Source organism: Gopherus evgoodei, unplaced genomic scaffold, assembly GCF_007399415.2.
Source record: "Gopherus evgoodei ecotype Sinaloan lineage unplaced genomic scaffold, rGopEvg1_v1.p scaffold_61_arrow_ctg1, whole genome shotgun sequence".
Classification (NCBI taxonomy): domain Eukaryota; kingdom Metazoa; phylum Chordata; order Testudines; family Testudinidae; genus Gopherus; species Gopherus evgoodei.
Genome location: NW_022060082.1, coordinates 377,660 through 399,093, shown reverse-complemented (window position 1 = coordinate 399,093; position 21,434 = coordinate 377,660). Strand labels below are relative to the sequence as shown.

At 47.1% G+C, this 21,434-nt stretch overlaps 1 long non-coding RNA gene across 1 annotated transcript in view; it reads left to right on the top strand.

Moving 5' to 3' along the window:
* LOC115643514 overlaps positions 1-21,054 on the top strand; it is a 308,917-nt gene extending 287,863 nt beyond the window's left edge. The window contains exon 5 of the long non-coding RNA XR_003998342.1: positions 21,003-21,054. This is a non-coding gene — a long non-coding RNA (uncharacterized LOC115643514). The remainder of the gene's footprint in view (positions 1-21,002) is intronic.
* The last annotated feature ends 380 nt before the right edge of the window (positions 21,055-21,434 follow it).

Genomic DNA, 21,434 nt, shown 5'->3' with positions numbered 1-21,434 from the left:
AGGGCAGTTCTCTATTGGTCTGTCTGCTTTTGGGTCAGGGATAATAACTCCCAGTGGTGCCCTGTTAAGTGGCTTTTGGGGCACCTGCTCTTGGCTGCTGTCAGAAGGACCTTTGGTCTAGCCCAGTGTGGGTTTTCTTATGGTTTAAATTACATGCACAGGCACTGATAACAGAGTTATGGAACGTCTGGGAGTTAGGAGCTGGTAGGTCAGTGGTCCAGTCCCCTCATGGATGACCCCCTCCCTCTGGGACAGGGGCAGGTCTGAGCTCTCACACCAAATGCTCATTGTGGCTGCTAGAATCTGTGGGCATCTCACCTAGTTTATGCCGAGGGTTGAGTCCTGCTTTGTGCCCAGTGTCTGAGAATGAAAATCCTAAACCAGCCTATGAAATAATGAATGCAGCAAGATGTGCTATTGTCCCTGTCCCAAAACAGACAGACCAATGGAGAAATGCCATTAAGTCCAGGGTAATACTTCATTGCGGGTTTTACCTTTTTTGCTTGCCAAATGCCCTTCCAATTTGAGGGGGCTCAGAGCCCAGTATTGAGCCTGAGCTGAGACATCTACATTGAAAATTTACCACCCCATGGCCAACTCCTCAGGAGCCTGAGCTGGCATGGGGCAGCCCTGGGTGTTTCACTGCAGCATGGACATAATGTAGCATTATGTCTACACGGTCATAAACTCACCCAAGTCACTATTCTTAAACCCTGTGTCAGTTGATTCAGGCTTGTGGGGCTTGTGCTGCAAGGTTATAAAATGACAGTATAGAGACTTGGGCTTGAGCCCAGCCTCCAAGACCCCACAAGGGCTGAGGGTCTCCGAGCCTGGGCTCCAGTCTGAGTCTAAATGTCTACACTGCGCTTTTTAGCCTCACAACCTGAGACCCAGGAGTCCAAGTCAGATGATCCAGGCCAGCTGGGCCACACTGCTTTTATCACGTTATAGACGCCCTCTCAGGGTATGTCTACATTACAGTGTAAGCCCAGGGTTAGCAGAAGTCATGTCAGTAGCTCCAATGCATAAACATAAACCACGAGGAAAAGACCCACCCACAACTATGCTGGGCAGTGTCCTTCTCCCTACGGTTCGTAAGTCCAGCAACCAAAGGTCCTTTAACATGAGCCATCCCCTCTCTGCACCCCACTCACAGCTGTTGTCCTTAGTAAGTGCAAGCCCAGATGTGCCTCTGTAGAGTTCACCTGCCGTCCTGGGTGGGAAGGGGGGGAAATAAGAAGGCACCATACTCACTGTGTTGTGTAGGAAAGCAACCACCGCTCTACAGCCACCCTGTCCTAACATTGATCTAACCCTTAAATTTTAGTATTAGGACCAGGACCCAGCCCGCTTGGCTTTGGAACCCATGTCCCCCGCCTAGCAAGTGCTATTGAATTGAGGGTGAGTCCCTCAGTCGGGGTCTGCCAAGCACAGTTGGGCTGCCCTCAATTTACACAACAAGGATAACAACCCTTTATTTCTCCTGCCCCAATAACAAGGAGACTGGGAATCCAACACCAGCCAAAAGTGATCATTTCAGCAAGCAACCCAACATATTTCCAACATACTGTAAAATTCACATGCAGATTCATACACGAAACCTTGCAAAAAAATCTGACTGAGGGAGTCTGAAGCACCTGCTGCTGGAGGAAAGAAGAGGGTTGTGGGTTGAGACTGAGGAGAAGGGTGAAGAGGAGTAGTCTCTGGTTGAGAGTGAGGAGCAGTGTGCATAGGAGGGACTGAGGGTTGGGATTGAGGGGCACTGGGAAAAGAGGGGACATGGGTTTAGGCTGAAGAGCATCCTCATTTGGGGATCCAGCAGGACAGAGGAAGGAAGCAGGTGATTCTAATTCCTTAGGGATATTCTGTGTGTGTGCGTGCGTGCGTGCGCGCGCGCAGGGAAGGAACATGCTATATGCTAGAGGCCTTTATTCCTCCGAGCTTCAAGGACAAAGGGACTGTCAGGAAGTTGCCCCTTCAAACCCCCACACAAAAAGGTCCTTCTGAGGAAAGGGAAAACCCTGTAGGGAAAAAGTAACATCAAAGAGGACTCCAGCAAGACAGTTTAAGATCTTGGTGAGTAGTTTATCATCTGCCCAGGGACTTGAACCCTGGACTCTCAGATTAAAAGTCGGATGCTCTGCCAACTGAGCTAGACAAAATCACAAAGGAAAATAGCATCTTGGTGCAGAGGAGAAACTTGTCAAGAAAACAAGAGAGGGAAACAGTAGGGAAAACCTGTTGCTCTCTCTGGCCTGGTCAACACTACGAGTTTATATCGAATTTAGCAGCATTAAATCACCTTAACCCTGCACCCGTCCACACAACGAAGCCCTTTATATCGATATAAAGGGCTCTTAATACCGATATCTGTACTCCTCCCCAATGAGGGGAGTAGTGCTGAAATCGATATTGCCATGTCAGATTAGGGTTAATGTGGCTGCAATTCAACGATATTGGCCTCCGGGTGCTATCCCACAGTGCACCATTGTGACCTCTCTGGACAGCAATCTGAACTCAGATGCACTGGCAAGGTAGACAGGAAAAGCTTTGTGAACTTTTGCATTTCATTTCCTGTTTGCCCAGCGTGCAACGCTGATCAGCACAGGTGACCATGCAGTCCCAGAATCAAAAAAGAGCTCCAGCCTGGACCGTATGGGAGATACTGAAGCTGATCTCTCTATGGGGAGAGGAATCTGTTCTATCAGAACTCTGTTCCAAAAGACGAAATGCCAAAACATTTGAAAAAATCTCCAAGGCTATGATGGACAGAGGCCACAACCGGGACTCAACACAGTGCTGCATGAAACTTAAGGAGCTGAGACAAGTGTACCAGAAAGCCAAAGCATGAAATGGATGCTCATGGAGGGAGAGGCGACTGACCACTGTATCTATCCCACAGTTCCCACACTGTCCCAAACCATTTGAATTCTTGGCTGCGTTCCCAAACCTGAAGGGTCAAAACCATTGTCACGGGTGGTTCAGGATATATGTCATCATCCCCTCCTCCCCCTGTGAAAGCAAAGGGAAAAAAATTGTTTCTCGCCTTTTTTCAATGTCACCGTATGACTACTGGATGCTGCTGGCAGACGTGGTGCTGCAGCGCTATCCAGCAGCATCCCTTTCCCTTCCCTTCCCTTGTGGACAGCAGATGGTACAGTAGGACTGGTATCCATCATCGTCGTCCTGTGAGTGCTCCTGGCTGGCCTCGGTGAGGTCGGTCGGGGGTGCCTGGGCAAAAATGGGAATGACTCCCAGGTCATTCTCTCCTTTAAGCTTTGTCTAATGGAGATTCAGTCCTGCCTGGAATATCATAGCAGCTGGAGGCTGCCCTCCCCTCCCCCCTTTGAGCTCTGCTTGCAGAGGCAATAAAGTCAGTGTTGTTTCAAATTCCTGCATTCTTTATTACTTCCTCACACAGATGGGGGGATAACTGCCACGGTAGCCCAGGAGGGGTGGGGGAAGACGAAAACAATGGGTGAGGTTGTTCCAGGGGCACCCCCTAGAATGGCATGCAGCTCATCATTTCTGCGGGATGTCTGGGGCTCTGACCTGGAGCAGCCGTTTGCCTCTCTGGTTCTTTAGTAGACTTGCCTGATAATCTAGCCAGGACTGACTCTCCCTTTAGACAAAACTCAAATAAGGGAATGACCTGCAGAGTCATTCCCATTTTTGACCATGCACCCCCAGCCAACCCCACCGAGGCCGGTCAGGAGCACCCATGACAGCAGCAAACGATGCAGTGTGACTGGTAACTGTCATTGTCAACTTGCAAAGCAGCAGAAGGGACGGTACAGCTAGTAACCATCTTTGCTAACTTGCAAAAGGCAAGAGGATGCTGCTGTGTAGCGCTGCAGCACCGCATCTATCAGCACCATCCAGTAGACATACAGTGACAGTGAAAAAAGGCTGAACGGGCTCCATGGTTGCCGTGCTATGGCGTCTGCCCACATAATCCAGGGAAAAGGGCACGAAATGATTGTCTGCCATTGCTTTCACTGAGGGAGGACTCAGTGATGACATTTACCCAGAATCACCCACGACACTGTTTTTGCCCCATCAGGCATGGGGATCTCAACCCAGAATTCTAATGGGCAGGAGAGACTGCGGGAACTATGGGATAGCTATGGGATAGCTACCCACAATGCAACACTCTGGAAATCGACGCTAGCCTCAGTACATGGACACACACAGCCAAATTAATGTGCTTAGTGGGGCCGTGTGCACACGACTTTATACAATCTATTTCCAAAAAACAGTTTCTGTAAAATTGGAATAATCCCATAGTGCAGACATACCCTGAGATTAACAACTTTGTGGCTAATTGAAAGGCTGATGGTTCAAACTCAAGTGAAGATGGATGTGTTTTTTTTTAGTGATGAGAATCCAGTACTTTTTAACAGGCAGAAAAGCTCCTCAATGCTGCTCTAGCCTCATTGGGCAAGTATAAGTAGCCCTTTTGCCAGATGCATTGATGTTATAGTGGTGAGCATAGCTGTCTTCCAAGCAGTTGGTCTTGGTTAAATTCCCAGCCAATGCAGTGATGTAATGCTTTCTCTGCTAACAGTTGGTTTAATTTCAGTCACATTGTACCAGTTTATCAATGGAATGAGAGAATCAATGTCCTGCAGGTCATTCAACACACAATGGAGGAAGAAAGGGGTGGGACTCTACAATGAGCTGTTGGAGTTATCCTGGTATTACAATATTTGGTTTATCTTTTTTTAAAAAAATCTTTACTTTCCTCTCCCTTTTAGACTCAGAGCCTTTAAGGTCAGAAGGGATCAATGTGATCATCTAGTCCGACCTGCTACACCTTACAGGCCAAAAAACCCCACCCACCCACTCCTGCAATAGACCCGGGAGGGGAGGCAGCTCTGTGCACTGCCCTTACCGCAGGCAGCACATGGAGGCCCTCTGCTCCCCTTCCCAAATGGGTGTGCAGAGATGAGCCAACAGCACTAAGGTGACTCCCTGCCCACTCTGCCTCTGTCCCTCCGTGCCACTCCCAGAAGTTGTTAGCATGTTCCGACATCCCCTGGTGTGGAGGGGGTGTCTTCATTCACTGCCCCTGCCCTGATTACCAACTCCGCAGCCCCCATTGGCCAGGATCTGCGCCAATGGGAGCTCTGGGGGCAGCGTCTGCAGGCAGCCGTGCACAGAGACCCCCTGGCACGGCCCACCTAGGAGCTGCTGCCGCAGGGTTGTGTGTATTGGTCACTTTGGGAGCTGCAGTGCTCAGGGTAAGTGCCACAGCTCCTGAACCCCAATCCTCTCCCCCAGCGCAGAGCCCGCACCCTGCACCCAAATTTCCTCCCATAGCTTTGCTTGTCTTTCTTTCACCCAGAACCACCCTTCTTCTCCTGAGATGCAAGTAGCCATCCCTGGGAAAGCAAGAGGCAGGCACAGGATTTTACCTCCCAGCAGCAAACCGCACCTCCCCAGGCTTTGCACAATGAATGTTGGTGCTCTACTAATCCCACTTAGCCGCATTGATGCACTTAGCTCTTGCCCTGCCTTCCTCAGCTCGACTTTCCTCTTTTGCCCCATTTCTGCCTCACTCCCTCCTTTGGCAAGTCACACAAAGGAGGCACGCAGGAAGAGCCGGCCACCATAGGCCAACCTCCCAGGGCAGAGGAAGCCAAGTCGCAAGGCTTCAAAAGGTGACTGGCCAAGATCCTATAGCTTTTCCCTGCTGATGCCAAGGCTTTTTCCTCAGCTCATTTCACCACCCTCTATCCTGCAGGGGTTGAGTTTATTGCAGGTGTTACCCAAAATTGGGTCAGCTCATAAGCGTAGCGAGGACTAATGACCCACCAGAGTTTGGCAGAAAGCAGCATGTTTTTTATAATGACAGTTAAGCTCAAAAGAAGAAGGGGGGGTATGTCACACTCACACTTGCATACTCATGCTCCCAGGACAGGCACAGCATTGGAGATGTCAGGATTCTGCAAGGGACCTGTCCCACAGCGCAGCTAGGGACGATGCAATGAAGGTAAGTCTTCCTGAGGCACAATGAAATACAATACAGAGAACCACTGGCCAGCCGGCCCGGGCAAAGGGCATTCACTGGAGGTACAAGCTTGTGAGTGCTCTCCTGAGCACACGGCCCCTTCCCCTTTTAAGGACCTGCACCTCATGGCCTGCGACTAGAGATGACTTGGCTGCATCAAGTTGGTCACACTCCACTTTGGGCAGTGTCCATCTCTGGGTGCGTGAGTGCTGCCTAATTAGAGTCCCAGACACCTTGTCTACCTGGGAGTTCTTCTACTCTTTAACCAGCCCATTCATCCCACAAGCATTCCAGGAGGGTGAGGGGGAAAACCACTTCACAGGCATTCAGAGAGGGAGAGGAGACAAAAGCAGGAGAGAGGGAAGAATAACACACCTATTGAGCATACAGGTTATACATAGCATAGAAATCACTGCTGCTTCCACCCTCTGACATTCATGGACTTAACCTCCATTAATTTATCTGCAAAAAGAACAAGGAGTACTTGTTGCACCTTAGAGACTAACAAATTTATTTGAGCATAAGCTTTCATGGGCTAAAACCCACTTCATCGGATGCATGCAGTGGAAAATACAGCAGGAAGATATAAATATACACACACACACATACACACACAGAGAACATTAAAAAATGGGTGTTGTCATGCACACTATAACGAGGGTGAGCTATTATCAGCAGAAGAAAAAAAACTTTTTTAGTGATAATCGGGATGGCCTATTTCCAACAGTTGACAGGAAGGTGTGAGTAACAGTAGGGGGACAAATAAACATGGGGAAATAGTTTGACTTTGTGTAATGACCCATCCACTCCCAGTCTTTATTCAAGCCTAATTTAATAGTGTCCACTTTGCAAATTAATTCCAATTCAGCAGTCTCTTGTTGGAGTCTTGTTTTGGAAGGTTTTTTGTTGTAATATTGCAACTTTTAGGTCTGTAATTGAGTGACCGGGGAGATTGAAGTGTTCTCCGACTGGTTTCTGAATGTTATAATTCTTGACATGTGATTTCTGTCCATTTATTATTTTATGTAGAGTCTGTCTGGTTTGGCCAATGTACATGGCAGAGGGGCATTGCTGGCACATAGCATATATCACATTGGTAGATGGGCAGGTGAACGAGCCTCTGATAGTTTGGCTGATGTGATTAGGTCCTGTGATGGTGTCCCCTGAATAGATATGTGGACAGAGTTGGACAGAGTTGGCAACAGGCTTTGTTGCAAGCATAGGTTCCTGGGTTAGTGTTTTTGTTGTGTGGTTGCTGGTGAGTATTTGCTTCAGGTTGGGGGGCTGTCTGTAGGCAAGGACTGGCCTGTCTACTAAGATCTGTAAGAGTGAGGGATCGTCCTTCAGGATAGATTATAGATCCTTGATGATGCACTGGAGAGGTTTAAGTTGGGGGGCTGAAGGTGATGGCTAGTGGCATTCTGTTACTTTCTTTGTTGGGCCTGTCCAGTAGTAGGTGACTTCTGGGTACTCTTCTGCCTCTGTCAATCTGTTTCTTCACTTCAGCAGGTGGGTAGTGTACTTGTAAGAATGCTTGATAGAGATCTTGTAGGTGTTTGTCTCTGTCTGAGGGATTGGAGCAAATGTGGTTGTATCTTAGAGCTTGACTGTAGACAATGGATTGTGTGATGTGGTCTGGGTGAAAGCTGGAGGCATGTAGGTAAGTATAATGGTCAGTATGTTTCCTGTATAGGGTGGTGTTTATGTGACCATTGCTTATTAGCACAGTAGTGTCCAGGAAGTGGATCTCTTGTGTGGACTGGTCCAGGCTGAGGTTGTAGATGGGATGGAAATTGTTGAAATCATGGTGGAATTCCTCAAGGGCTTCTTTTCCATTGGTCCAGATGATGAAGACAGTTGCAGCGGCACAGGAGCCAGCCAACAGAGCTGTAAACAGGGGAGTTTCAGTGGGAGTTTCCAGGGGGAGGTTGCAGGGGAGACTAAGACAGAGGAACCGACAAGCTGATTAAGGGATAGGGTGGTGGTCTGGTTCCTGCTGGGGGCGTGTGTTGTTTTGACTACCAGGCTTCAGGTGGGAAGGCCATGACAGATACAGAGGTAGCAATGAAAGACACAATGAAGATGACTGGATGTGGAAGCTGCAGCATGTACATGATCCTGGAGGGGGAGCCTGAAAAGAGCTTTGTCTGCATGAAGTGCTGCCTGATAGAGCTGATGGAAGAGAAGATCCGAGGACTGGAGATGCAGGTGCAAACTCTGGTTGAGTTTAGACAGGGATTTGAGCAGATGATGGAGCACAGACACAAGGGGGCTGAAGGGATAAGCTCAGATGTGCAGATGGAAGCAGGCCCAAAGAATTCAGAAGAGAGACTTCTGGGTAAGGAAAGTGGACGGTGGAAGCATGTGACCAAGAGAACCAGGCAGAGGAAAAGACGGGCCAGTGAAGGAGAAATAGAACTCAGGAACAGGTTTGCAGAGTTGGAAAATGAAGAAGGGGCACAGCAGGTGGCCACTGAAGGAGAGAGGGCAAGGAAAAAGAGAAGAGCTGATAGTCCTGCAAGAGGAGGGAAGGAGTCAATGGAGGCAACACCACATGTGAGCCCCAGGAGGATTGCAAGGGGGAATAGGAATCGAGAGGACTTGCAGCCAGTGGGTGCAGAGGATAGACCGGAGTAGCGCACTGTCACCAGGAAAAGGCAGGTCTACATGATTGGAGACTCCTTACTGAGAAGAATAGAGAGGCCTGTGACTAGAGCTGATCGGGAGAACAGAAGGGTGTGTTGTATGCCGGGTGCTAAGATACAGGATGTGGACCTAAGGCTGAAAAGGATACTAGCAGGAGCGGGGAAGAATCCATTGATTGTCCTTCATGTGGGAACGAATGATACGGCTAGATACTCTCTGGAATGTATCAAGGGAGACTATGCCAGACTCGGGAAGATACTTAAGGAAATTGAGGCCCAGGTGATCTTCAGTGGGATTCTGCCAGTTCCTAGAGAAGGGCGACAAAGGTGTGACAAGATTATGGCGATCAACAGATGGCTCAGGCAGTGATGCTATAAGGAGGGCTTTGGGATGTACGGCCATTGAGAAGCATTTACGGACAGAAGACTGTTCTCTCGGGATGGACTTCACCTGAGCAAGGAGGGAAATAGAGTTCTAGGATGGAGGCTCGCCGACCTGATTAAGAGAGCTTTAAACTAAAAATTTGGGGGAGATGGTTGGGAGATGTTCGGGAAATCTCCAAGCCGGAATTTAACCTTGAGAGGGAAGTAAACAACCTAAGAGGGGATACAGCCGTGGACAGAAAAATTGGCATAAGGAGGAAGGATAGTGTAGCTAACAGACTAACAAGTGATGTTGGAGGTAGAATGTCTGTGCCTAACAGGGTACAGAATGTGAGGGAAGCCAAACGGCAAAAATTAAGATGTCTGTACACTAATGCGAGGAGCCTAGGGAACAAAATGGAGGAACTAGAGCTACTGGTGCAGGAAGTGAAACCAGATATTATAGGGATAACAGAAACGAGGTGGAATAGTAGTCATGACTGGAGTATGGGTATTGAAGGCTATGTGCTGTTTAGGAAAGATAGAAATAAAGGCAAAGGTGGTGGAGTAGCATTGTACATCAATGAGGAAGTTAACTGTAAAGAAATAAGAAGTGATGGAATGGACAAGACAGAGTCTGTCTGGGCAAAAATCACACTGGGAAAGAAAGCTACTAGAGCCTCCCCTGAGATAGTGCTTGGGGTGTGCTACAGACCGCCGGGATCTGATTTGGAGATGGATATAGACCTCTTTAAAGTTTTTAAGGAAGTAAATACTAAGGGGAAGTGTGTGATCACGGGAGACTTTAACTTCCCAGATATAGACTGGAGGACAAGTGCTAGCAAGAATAGTAGGGTTTAGATTTTTCTGGATGTGATAGCTGATGGATTCCTTCACCAAGTAGTTGAAGAACCAACAAGAGGGGATGCCATTTTAGATTTTGTTTTGGTGAGCAGTGTGGACCTCATAGAATAAATGGTTTTAGGGGACAACCTTGGTTCGAGTGATCATGAGCTAATTCAGTTCAAACTAGATGGAAGGATAAACAAAAATAGATCTGGAACTAGGGTTTTTTATTTCAAAAGGGCTAACTTTAAAGAATTAAGGAAATTAGTTAGGGAAGTGGATTAGACAGAAGAACTTGTGGATCTAAATGCAGAAGAGGCTTGGAATTACTTTAAGTCGCAGCTGCAGAAACTATCGGAAGCCTGCATCCCAAGAAAGGGGAAAAAAACCATTAGGCAGGAGTTGTAGACCAAGCTGGATGAGCAAGCATCTCAGGGAGGTGATTAAGAAAAAACAGAAAGCCTACAAGGAGTGGAAGAAGGGTGGGATTAGCAAGGAAAGCTATCTTAGTGAGGTCAGAACATGTAGAGATAAAGTGAGAAAGGCTAAAAGCCAAGTAGAGTTGAACCTTGCAAAGGGAATTAAAGCCAATAGTAAAAGGTTCTATAGCCATATAAATAAGAAGAAAACAAAGAAAGAAGAAGTGGGACCGCTACACACTGAGGATGGAAAGGAGGTTAAGGATAACTTAGGCATGGCCCAATATCTAAATAAGTACTTTGCCTCAGTCTTTAATAAGGCTAATGACGAGCTTAGGGATAATGGAAGGATGACAAACAGGAATGAGGATATGGAGGTGGATATTACTACATCTGAGGTAGAAGCCATACTTGAAGAGCTTAATGGGACAAAATCAGAGGGTCCGGACAATCTTCATCCGAGAATATTAAAGGAACTGGAGCATGAAATTGCAAGCCCGTTAGCGAGAATTTTTAATGAATCAGTAAACTCAGGGGTTGTACCGTATGACTGGAGAATTGCTAACGTAGTTCCTATCTTTAAGAAAGGGAGAAAGAGTGATCCGAGTAACTATAGACCTGTTAGTTTGACATCTGTAGTAAGGTCTTGGAAAAAATTTTGAAGGAGAAAGTAGTTAAGGACATTGAGGTCAATGGTAATTGGGACAAAGTACAACATGGCTTTACTAAAGGTAGATCGTGCCAAACCAACCTGATCTCCTTCTTTGAGAAGGTAACAGACTATTTAGACAAAGGAAATGCGGTAGACCTAATTTACCTCAATTTCAGTAAGGCATTTGACAAGGTTCCACATGTGGAATTATTAGTCAAATTGGAAAAGATGGGGATCAATATGAGAATTGAAAGGTGGATAAGGAACTGGTTAAAGGGGAGACTACAATGGGTCATACTGAAGGGTGAACTGTCAGGCTGGAAGGAGGTTACTAGTGGAGTTCCTCAAGGATCGGTTCTGGGACCAATCTTATTTAACCTTTTTATTACTGACCTTGGCACAAAAAGCGGGAATGTGCTAATAAAGTTCGTGGATGACACGAAGCTGGGGGGTATTGCTAACACGGAGAAGGACTGGGCTATCATACAGGAAGATCTGGATGACCTTGTAAACTGGAGTAATAGTAACAGGATGAAATTTAATAGTGAAAAGTACAAGGTCATGCACTTAGGGATTAATAAGAAGAACTTTAGATATAGATTGGGGACGCATCAGTTGGAAGCAACAGAGGAGGAGAAGGACCTTGAGGTATTGGTAGATCACAGGATGACTATGAGCCGCCAATGTGATATAGTCGTTAAAAAAGCTAATGAGGTTTTAGGATGCATCAGGCGAGGTATTTCCAGCAAAGATAAGGAGATGTTAGTACCGTTATATAAGGCGCTGGTGAGACCCCACCTGGAATACTGTGTGCAGTTCTGGTCTCCCATGTTTAACAAGGATGAATTCAAACTGGAAAAGGTTCAGAGATGGGCTACTAGGATGATCCGAGGAATGGAAAACCTGCCTTATGAAAGGAGACTCAAAGAGCTTGGCTTGCTTAGCCGATCCAAAAGAAGACTGAGGGGGGATATGCTTGCTCTTTATAAATATATCAGAGGGATTAATATTAGGGAGGGAGAGGAATTATTTAAGCTTAGTACCAATGTAGATACAAGAACGAATGGGTATAAACTAGATACTAGGAAGTTTAGATTTGAAATTAGACGAAGGTTTCTAACCATTAGAGGAGTGAAGTTCTGGAACAGCCTTCCAAGGGGAGTAGTGGGGGCAAAAGACATATCTGGCTTTAAGATTAAGCTTGATAAGTTTATGGAAGGGATGGTATGACAGGAGAACCTAATTTTGGCAATTGATCTTTGATTATCGCCAGATAAGTATGCCCAGTGGTTGGTGATGGGATGTTGGCTGGGATGGGATCTGAGTTACTGCAGAGAATTCTTTTCTGAGTGCTGGCTGGTGAGTCTTGCCCACATGCTCAGGGTTTAGCTGATCGCCATATTTGGGGTCGGGAAGGAATTCTCCTCCGGGGCTGATTGGCAGAGGCCCGGGAGGTTTTTCGCTTTCCCCTGCAGTGTGGGGCATGGGTCACTTGCTTGTGGATTCTCTGCAGCTTGAGGTATTCAAACCACAATTTGAAGATTTCAATAACTCAGGCATAGGTTAGGGGTTTGTTATAGAAGTGGATGGGTAGGGTTCTATGGCCTGCTTTGTACAGGGGGTCGGACTAGATGATCACATTGGTCCCTTCTGACCCTAGAATCTATGAATCTATGAAAGTAACAATGCCCAACGTTGCATACGACTAGCAGCTAATGGGGGAATGCCTGTGTAGGGTCCAAAAATTGAAGTCAGAGGTCGATGGTCTGTGAGAAGAGTAAACTTTCACCCAAACAGGTACTGATGAAACTTCCAAATTCCAAAAATAATTCCTAATGACTCACGTTCGATTTGGGCGTAGTTAGTTTCTGCTTTGCTTAGAGTGCATGAACCAAAAGCAATAGGTCTCTCTTCTCCCGAAGGCATAATGTGCGACACGACTGCTCCCACTCCATAAGGGGAGGCATCACAGGCCAATTGTAGGGGTGAGGATGGATCAAAGTGCGTTAGAACTTCAGAATTTAGCAGTGCATCCTTAGCTTTGTTAAATGCAACATCACAGGCTTCAGTCCACTTCCAGGCCTTTTTCTGCCCCAGGAGCTCATGAAGTGGTTTTAGAAGTGTGGCTAACTGTGAGATGAACTTTCCATAATATTTCAATAGTCCTAGAAATGAGCGCAGCTGGCTAACATTTTGAGGGGGGGAAGCCTCCATAATAGCTTTAACTTTTGCAGGGGCCTTATGAAGACCTGCAGAATCAATGATGTGTCCCAAATATTCAACAGAGGGCTTGAAGAATTCACACTTGTCTTTGCGAACTCGTAGGCCATACTCTTCCAGTCTTTGTAGAGTAGCCTCTAAATTCTTTAAATGATCCTTTTCATTCCTTCCAGTGACCAGGATATCATCCAGATAGCACTGAACTACTGACAAGTCACACAAGATCTGGTCCATAGCCCTCTGGAACAGGGCGGGAGCAGACTTTATTTCGAAGGGTAGGCGACAGTATTTATAAAGCCCCTTATGAGTCACAATAGTCAACAGCTCTTGGGACTTTTCATCAACGTGCATCTGTAAATATGCTTGACTCAGATCAATCTTACTGAACTTTTGTCCCCCAGCCAGGCCTGCAAAGAGGTCATCGATGTGGGGAAGCGAGTATTGTTCTGCACACAACACTGGGTTGACAGTGACTTTAAAATCACCGCAAATCCGGAGAGAGCCATCTTTCTTCACTATTGGGACGATAGGGGTGGCCCAGGAGCTATGGGTAACTGGTATTAGGATTCCATTGGTGACCAGGCGCTCCAGGTCTGCTTCAACTTTTGGCCTGATGGCATAAGGCACAGTTTGGGCTTTCAGATATTTTGGTGGACTGTCAGGATTAATGTTCAATGTCACAGTGATTCCCTTCATACTTCCTAAATCATCTCCAAAAACAGCAGCATGTTTCCTTAGTATAGGGGTTAGACTGATTTCTTCTTTAGTCATCCGGTGCACTTCTGCCCAGTTCAGCTGAATCTTCCCAAGCCAAGACCTACTCATTAAGGCTGGGTAGTTACCTCTCACCACAAACAGTGGCAATTTAGCAGCCTGTCCATTGAGCTCCACCTTAACACCAATAGTGCCCAACATGGGCACAGCTTCTCCCGTATACATCTTCAGAACAGTTTTTGTTGCCTTAAGCGGAAGATGCTGTAGCTTTTCTTTATACACAGTCTCGGAGACCAGCGAGATGGCTGCACCGGTGTCCAGTTCCATGAATATAGGTTTGCCATCCAACAACGGGGTTACCCAGTATTCATCTGAGCCCACTGCCAAAGACAAAACATGCAGTGGCACTTCCTCTTGCGATGAGGTTTCAGCTTAATCATCCTGGGTCTGCTCTAGGGTATGCAGGGTTCCTCTTTTTGTCGGCCAGACCACAGGCCTCTTTTTCTTTTGTTTACAAGCACACTCAATGTGTCCATTTTTGCCACAGTGTCGACACATCAGGTCCTTACGCCAGCATTCTGATGCCTGGTGACCTGGCTTACCACAGAGGTAACATTCTTGACTCTGCATAGTTTTGTGGGTAGGTTCTTGTGACACTTTTTGCACTCTAGGGGATGCACCGATGTATTGCGCCTCCCTTGTAGCCAGTTCCATGGAGACAGCGATATCAACAGCTTTCTGTAATGTAAGCTGAGCCTCTGTCATAGGCGCTTCCGTATAGCTTCACTGTACAGGCCACACACTAACCTGTCACGCAGGGCATCATTTAACATCTCTTTAAATTCACAGTGTTCTGCTAGCTTTTTTCAAATTGCTACAAATTGTACAACTGTTTCATCTTCTTTTTGGTCTCTTTTGTGGAACTGATATCTTTCAGCAATTACTAGTGGTTTTGGGGAAATATGGGACTCCAGGATTTCCACAATGTCACTGTAAGGTTTAGTCTCAAGCTTAACAGGGCCTAGTAAGCTGCATAGGAGGGAGTAGGTTTTAGCCCCTACAACACATAAGAATATTGGCACCTTCTTCTCTTCTGTAATGTCGTTTGCAATAACAAAAAGCTCAAAACGCTCAGTATACACAGGCCATTGCACTATGTTCTCATCAAAAGGTTCCAGTGGCCCGGTCAGAGTAGCCATGATTTTTAGTTTCACTTTCACAGTTAGTGCAAACAAGCAGTTTTTCTGTTTGTTTGTTTTTTACCTTGACTTCTACTTCCTTCTGTTACTGGAGCAGCACCGGAATCCCATCCATCGTCGCCACTTGTTATATCCGTGGGGGCAGCCTGTTTAGGAAGAAATCACTTGAGGCCAGACAGCAGACAGCTAACAAAACTACCATTTATTTACACACACAGAGCTCCTCTAACCAGCCAAAGCTGGCTAGGCTATTCCCTAATAATCTAACTCATTTGCCATGGAAACAAAAACCATGACAACCAAATACACAACATTATCAGTGTAGGGCAAGTAGAGTAGGGGCATTAGAGGAGGAGAGCTGAGGAAGTGTTGTTCTAAGTCAGCCATAAAAATGTTGGCATACTGTGGGGCCATGAGGGTACCCATAGGAGTGCCGCTGACTTGAAGGTATACATTGTCCCCAAATCTGAAATAGTTATGGGTGAGGACAAAGTCACAAAGTTCAGCCACCAGGTTTGACGTGACATTATCGGGGATACTGTTCCTGACTGCTTGTAGTCCATCTTTGTGTGGAACGTTGATGTAGAGGGCTTCTACCTCCATAGTGGCCAGGATGGTGTTTTCTGGAAGTTCACCAATGGATTGTAGTTTCCTCAGGAAGTCAGTGGCATCTCAAAGATAGCTGGGAGTGCTAGTAGCATAGGGCCTGAGGAGGGAGTCTACACAGCCAGACAATCTTGCTGTAGGGGTGCCATTGCCCGAAATGATGGGGCATCCAGGATTTCCAGGTTTATGGATCTTGGATAGCAGATAGAATACCGCTGCTGCTTTTTTTGGCCTGCTGCTTCTCTGTCTGGGATGTTTTTGTCAGCCCTGGCACACAAAAAGAGCATCATTGTGAGCACCCACGAAGGTGAGATGAATTTTTTCCTGCCTTGCTCAGATTCACTTGCTTCCTCACCCTACTCCTGCCTTAGATCCTGGGTCACCTGGACCCTGAAGATGGTCCATTGACTCAAGCAGTGCCACAGCCTGTCACAGTGCCCGGGGCCGCCTTTGCTCTGCACATGCCAGCTGTGCACATTTGCAAATAATTTAAAGCTCCCATCAGTAAGTTCTGGGGACAGTTGCTCACCATCAGAGGAAGCTCCCTAATATTGGTACATTGACCTCTGTTCAGACTGAGCCAAAGGCGGGAGCCCCGCTGTTGTGGCCGCCGCTGCTGTGAGTGCGGCCACTGTTGCAGGTGAAGCCATCCTGCAAGCACCTTCCACCTAGCCACCCACTGAAAATCCTGTAGGGTGTAAGGTGGGAGTAGAAGAACACTGGGGGGGGGGCCTCCCCCTTCCCTCACCAGTGGCCATCCCATACCCGGTGCTGCACCCAGTGGGGTAAAAAAATACAGCCTTATCGGAAAAGTCAGTTGGGTTCTTTGTGGTTCCCCCACCATTACCCTCGGGCCTGACCTGCCTTTCAGATCAGCCACCGCTGAAAATTGAAACACAAAAAAGTAGAGTCATACAAGGCTTCAAAGCCCACCAGGCCCAACCCACCTTCTAATATGGCAGAAAAGCTGCACTTCTCCTGACTAGATAGGGACATCCTATTGCCCCACAAGAGGAGGAAGGCCATCGTGTTTGGTCTCAGCAGCACTCGTGGAGCAGGGGAAACACACGGCTGAGGAAATTCTCCACAGATGGGTCTTGAGCATCACAGCCTTGTAGGTAATGACAAGGTCCAGTTACTCCACTGGCCAAACCATTCCTCACAGGCCAGCAACCATGTCTCCCAGTTTGTGTTTCCCAACTCATCCCCAGCCGAATGCTAGAAGGCCCAGCCATCAACTTGCCCATTCTTGCAGCCCTCCTCTTCCGCCCTGACTTATAGCAGGGAGTATTGAGCCTCCCTCCCTTAGGCCCTTCAGCATTTCTGGGGAACACCAACACCGCCCAAGTGACTTTGGGCCAGTAGGTCAACCAACAGGGCTGCCTCCTAGGCCAGGCTGCAGCCCAACTTCAGGACTCAGAGGAAATGGAGCTCACATCCCTACCTACAGGACTCCAGGCATGGCCAGGCTTCTGAATCAAATATCCCCTCTTGTGCTCAAGTCACAAGAGCTAGTGGGCAAAAGACAGGCTTTCATGGCCTTTGAGAAAGCAAGATAGAGCCTTGGAAGACCCAACAAGGTTTGTGGCACAGGAATTGTCCCCAGATCCCACCAAGACTTCAGCTCAGATTGCAGGATTCAAAGTCCCGAGTGCTGGCCTTTACACCATGGGACCAATAGGGAACCCTCAGAACTCCGCAGAGTTCTGGTGTGGATGACCTGTGCGGGCTGCCCTCCATTTGTTGTCATGCAGCAGTTTGCTTCAGTTCCCAAAGGCCTTTCTTAATCCAGACTAAGAGGCCAGTGGGCATGTGAGGAAGTTGCCCCTTCAGTCCCAGGCAGTACATGGCCCTTCCTAGTGAAAAGCCAAGTCCTGGGGGGAAAAAGTGCTGTCAAATAACATCCTGGAGAGATACCTTCTTTCATTTTGAGGGGAATGGCTCCCTTTTCCTCTGATCAGGGACTTAAACTCTGGACACTCAAATTAAAAGTGTGAAGCTCTACCAACTGAGCTAACCAGGCTAACATAGGAAAGAAGCAAATTTTGTGCAGAAGAGAAACTAGTCATGAAAATGAGGGCAGGAAACAATACAGAAAACCTGCTACTCTTGCTCTCTTAGCAGTCCTAGCCCCAGCGTGCTCCTTTATCTGGCGCCCTGAGGCTTTATTCTTTTTTTAGTTAAATATCAAATCCAGGAGAAAACACGGTTATACAAAGCAAAGCGAAATCACAAACATAAATGTCATTGGAAATACAAAAATAAAAAAAGAAAATGCAATCCCCATCACTTTATCGTGTCTGGGCCATTCCTATATCGAGAGCACCTGCTAAGGTCCCTGTGTGCTTACGAGAAACCTAGAGGAACTCATACCACAGCCTGAACATGAAACTCAACTGCTCCCAGGTGCCGCAGGAAAACCCTTTCCCCGCTGTGAAGCTGCATTCTATAGGATTTTATGAGGTCCTGTTGTAATGATGCAAAGTGTGGGCCATGAATAGTGGTTTGGACTCTTGATGGCTCCCATTAACCAGGTCAATTGATTGGAGGGGGCTCTGTCCTGCACCATCTGTGAATCCGGCAAGGAAGAAAGAAGGCTTGAGGTCTCCCAGGACATGTGACCATGTCACCTGGTACAGGAATCCATCTTAAACATGGGGCTCTTTCCTAGGAGAGTGACTAAAGATTCCTGCTTGTACCAAAGCTGTATAAGGGGGTGGAACAGAAGAAAGGTGAGTGCAGTCATGAGATATCCCCTAGCTATCACCTGAGCTGGAATACGGACTATACCAGGGGAAAAGATTGGGCCCAGTTGCCGCAGAAGCTTCCCCTTTCCATTGGCCACCCCAGGCACCTGCTTGCTATGGAGACACTGGGAAGATGGGGAATCAGGAAAAAACTGCAGGCTTATTCACATTGCAAGTGAAGAATAACTGAAGCTTTATTGGTTTAAGCTTATTTTTCCCTGACTGGGAACTGAATCCAGGCTGTGGTAGGGAAAGTGCCAAATCCTAACCACTAGACCACCAGGGAGCTGGTAAGGTTGCTTTTCTTCTCACTTATACTACACTTTCTTAGGCTACTTTCTATGCACTTTCTAAAACTATTCCATTGTCCACTCCCTGAGGGGTTAAGAACAGAGAGTGCAGGAACCCCCTGTACTCAGGGTCACAACCTCAGCCCAACACAAGCCACGGAAACAAACTCTAATGATGCTTCCTCCAGCAGGATCGCAGAGCCACACAAAAAAACCCTATGAGGAACAATCCTCTTCTGCCTTCATTTACCCCATCGCAACCCTCTCAGCAGCCAACTCTTGCAGGAAGGACACTGAGCGTATAGGAGCTCTGGCATAAAGATCAAGGGCGGGGTGTTGCTCCCCCTCACTGTGAGCTGATCACATTCTGACTCTGTGTAAAAGGGCTCTGAGCTTTGCCATCTTGTGAGTTCTGAGTGCTGCGCCCCCTGGACCCTTCTGCTGGGAGCATGGTGATTGCACAACAGCTGCAAGGCCCTTTCCCATCTCCTTGTCCTCCTTGTCTTCCCCAGACTTTCCCCACAAATAGTTCTATCAGGTTTTGTAGGAATCTAAGGACCTGCAGGTTTCCCTCACCCATCTCTTAAAGCAAACAGTGATTCCCTGTTTCACCAGCTTGTCTGCCCCCTCTCTGGGAGCCGAGAAACTTTTTCAGACTCCCCCCCCACTAGATGAGTCCAACAGCACCTCCCCTTGGTGGGAGAATCCTAAATTCTGACATCCTGCCCTGGTTACTCTGACCAGCTGATGGCGGCAGCATGCTAAATCAACCTCAGCTCTCTGGGCTAGAAAGCAGCATCTAACCAGCCTTGTGACAGCTCCGGTTTGCTCGCTGAAGACATAACAAACCAGGGAAGAAGGCAAATGTCAGACAGGGAACCTCAGCTCACAAATAAACACCCTCAGGGCACCTTCTACACTGTGACTGGGCAGTTGACTGACTTTAAATCTAGCTAGCTCTGTTGGTAGAGCATGATGCTCTTAATCCCACCATCATACATTCAAGACACATGGTGGGTGGTAGCGACAGCCCTTAGGTGTCACTCTTCTGCTAATAGTAACAGACCAAAATGAAACAAACTCTCTATGCTCTTTGGCAGATCATGTTTCTTCCTCTCTCTGAGCTCCAGTAAAACATGAAGAGAGAACAAACTAACATTTGCATCCTACTTTAAGAGAGTATTTTCTCCTCTTCCATTGTACCTCAGGCAAGAAGAGGGGATAATAACCATTTAACGGATGATTGCAGAGGGAAAAGTTTAGTCTTTATAAATAGGACAATGATCAATTGCTCTCCATGTCCACTGATGTTAGGACAAGAAGTAATGGGCTTAATCTGTACCTAGGGAGATTCACGTTAGATATTGGGAACAGCTTTCTAACTATGAGGGTAGTTAAGCTCTGGAATAGGCTCCCAAGGGTGTCTGTGGAGTCGCTGTCCTCAGAGGTTTTTAAGAACAAGTTGAACAAACTTCTGTCAAGGATACTCTGCATATACTTGGCCCTATAGACGACCTGCTCTGGCTCTGCTTCCCTCCTTCTGCTCCCTGCCTGGGCAGACTGCTGTGGGCACTTGATCCCACATGCCCCCGACATCTCGTCTCTGCTTGCCCCCCTGCCTCTGCAGAGAGGGCTGGATTTCATGACCTCTCAAGGGCACTTGCAGCCGTACAGCTCTATAATTCGATGCCATCGCAATATCATATAAACAACAACAATAGTGGAAACACCCCAATCTAACATCTAACAATTCAGTGTGAAATGACATTCCACAGCACAAAGTGACAACACGTAGGAGTGCAAAGCCCTACAGTTCAGCACCATGCAAATGAACGCCCCATAGGGCAAAATGACATACTGCAAAAGAGCTCAGCTCAAACTGACTCAACACAAGCCAGTGCAAAAACCATACAACACAAAACAATGCATGAGAGTGCAAAGTGACACTGTGCAAAACAGCTCAGTGTGGGACAATGACACAGCACAAACCCATGCAACAGATTCATAAAGAAAGGTTGGGTAGGGAGGGACCCCGAGAGTCAGGGCCAAGTATCCCTAAGCCACCCTGACAGGTGTTTGAAGAACAGGAAAACAAAGGGCACCACAAACTTATGTTTTTTGGATGAGGCAAGAAAAGGGAGTAGCACTGTCCCCCTCTGGTAGCCCCTGTTCAATTCCAGGTCAGAAAGCAAAACTCTTCTGCAAAAATATCCCAAAAATGTTGTGTTTCATTTCACTTCATCAGTACAGTTGTGTGGCAATTAAATGATGATCCTAAAGTTTCATAGAAGTGTGGGAAATACAGATGTATCTGAGAAAATGGCTTGGAATGAAGGAAGACAAAAAATTGATTGGTCGAGAGAACAGGCACCGTTTCCCCCTGGTTTGGAGCTTTTCTCACAACTACTGGAATAGAAAAGCTAAGCAAATGGGGTTCTAGTGTTGCAAAGGAGATTGCAGTGACACCATTTTCTCCAGATAGAATTAAATGGTCATGTCAAGAGTGGGATGTGAAACCACATCTCTATGCAGAGACCAGAACACCCAAGGGACTGGAAAAAAAAGAGTCTTATACGTAGCACTTTAGACCAGTCCACCATCCTGATCCTACAAAGAATATGACTTATGAACCCTAGTTTTCATTAATAGTTGATAAACTCTTTAGGGCGGTCGAGATGGCACATCTCTTTCAACTCCTGGAGACCTTCTAGAGCACAGCT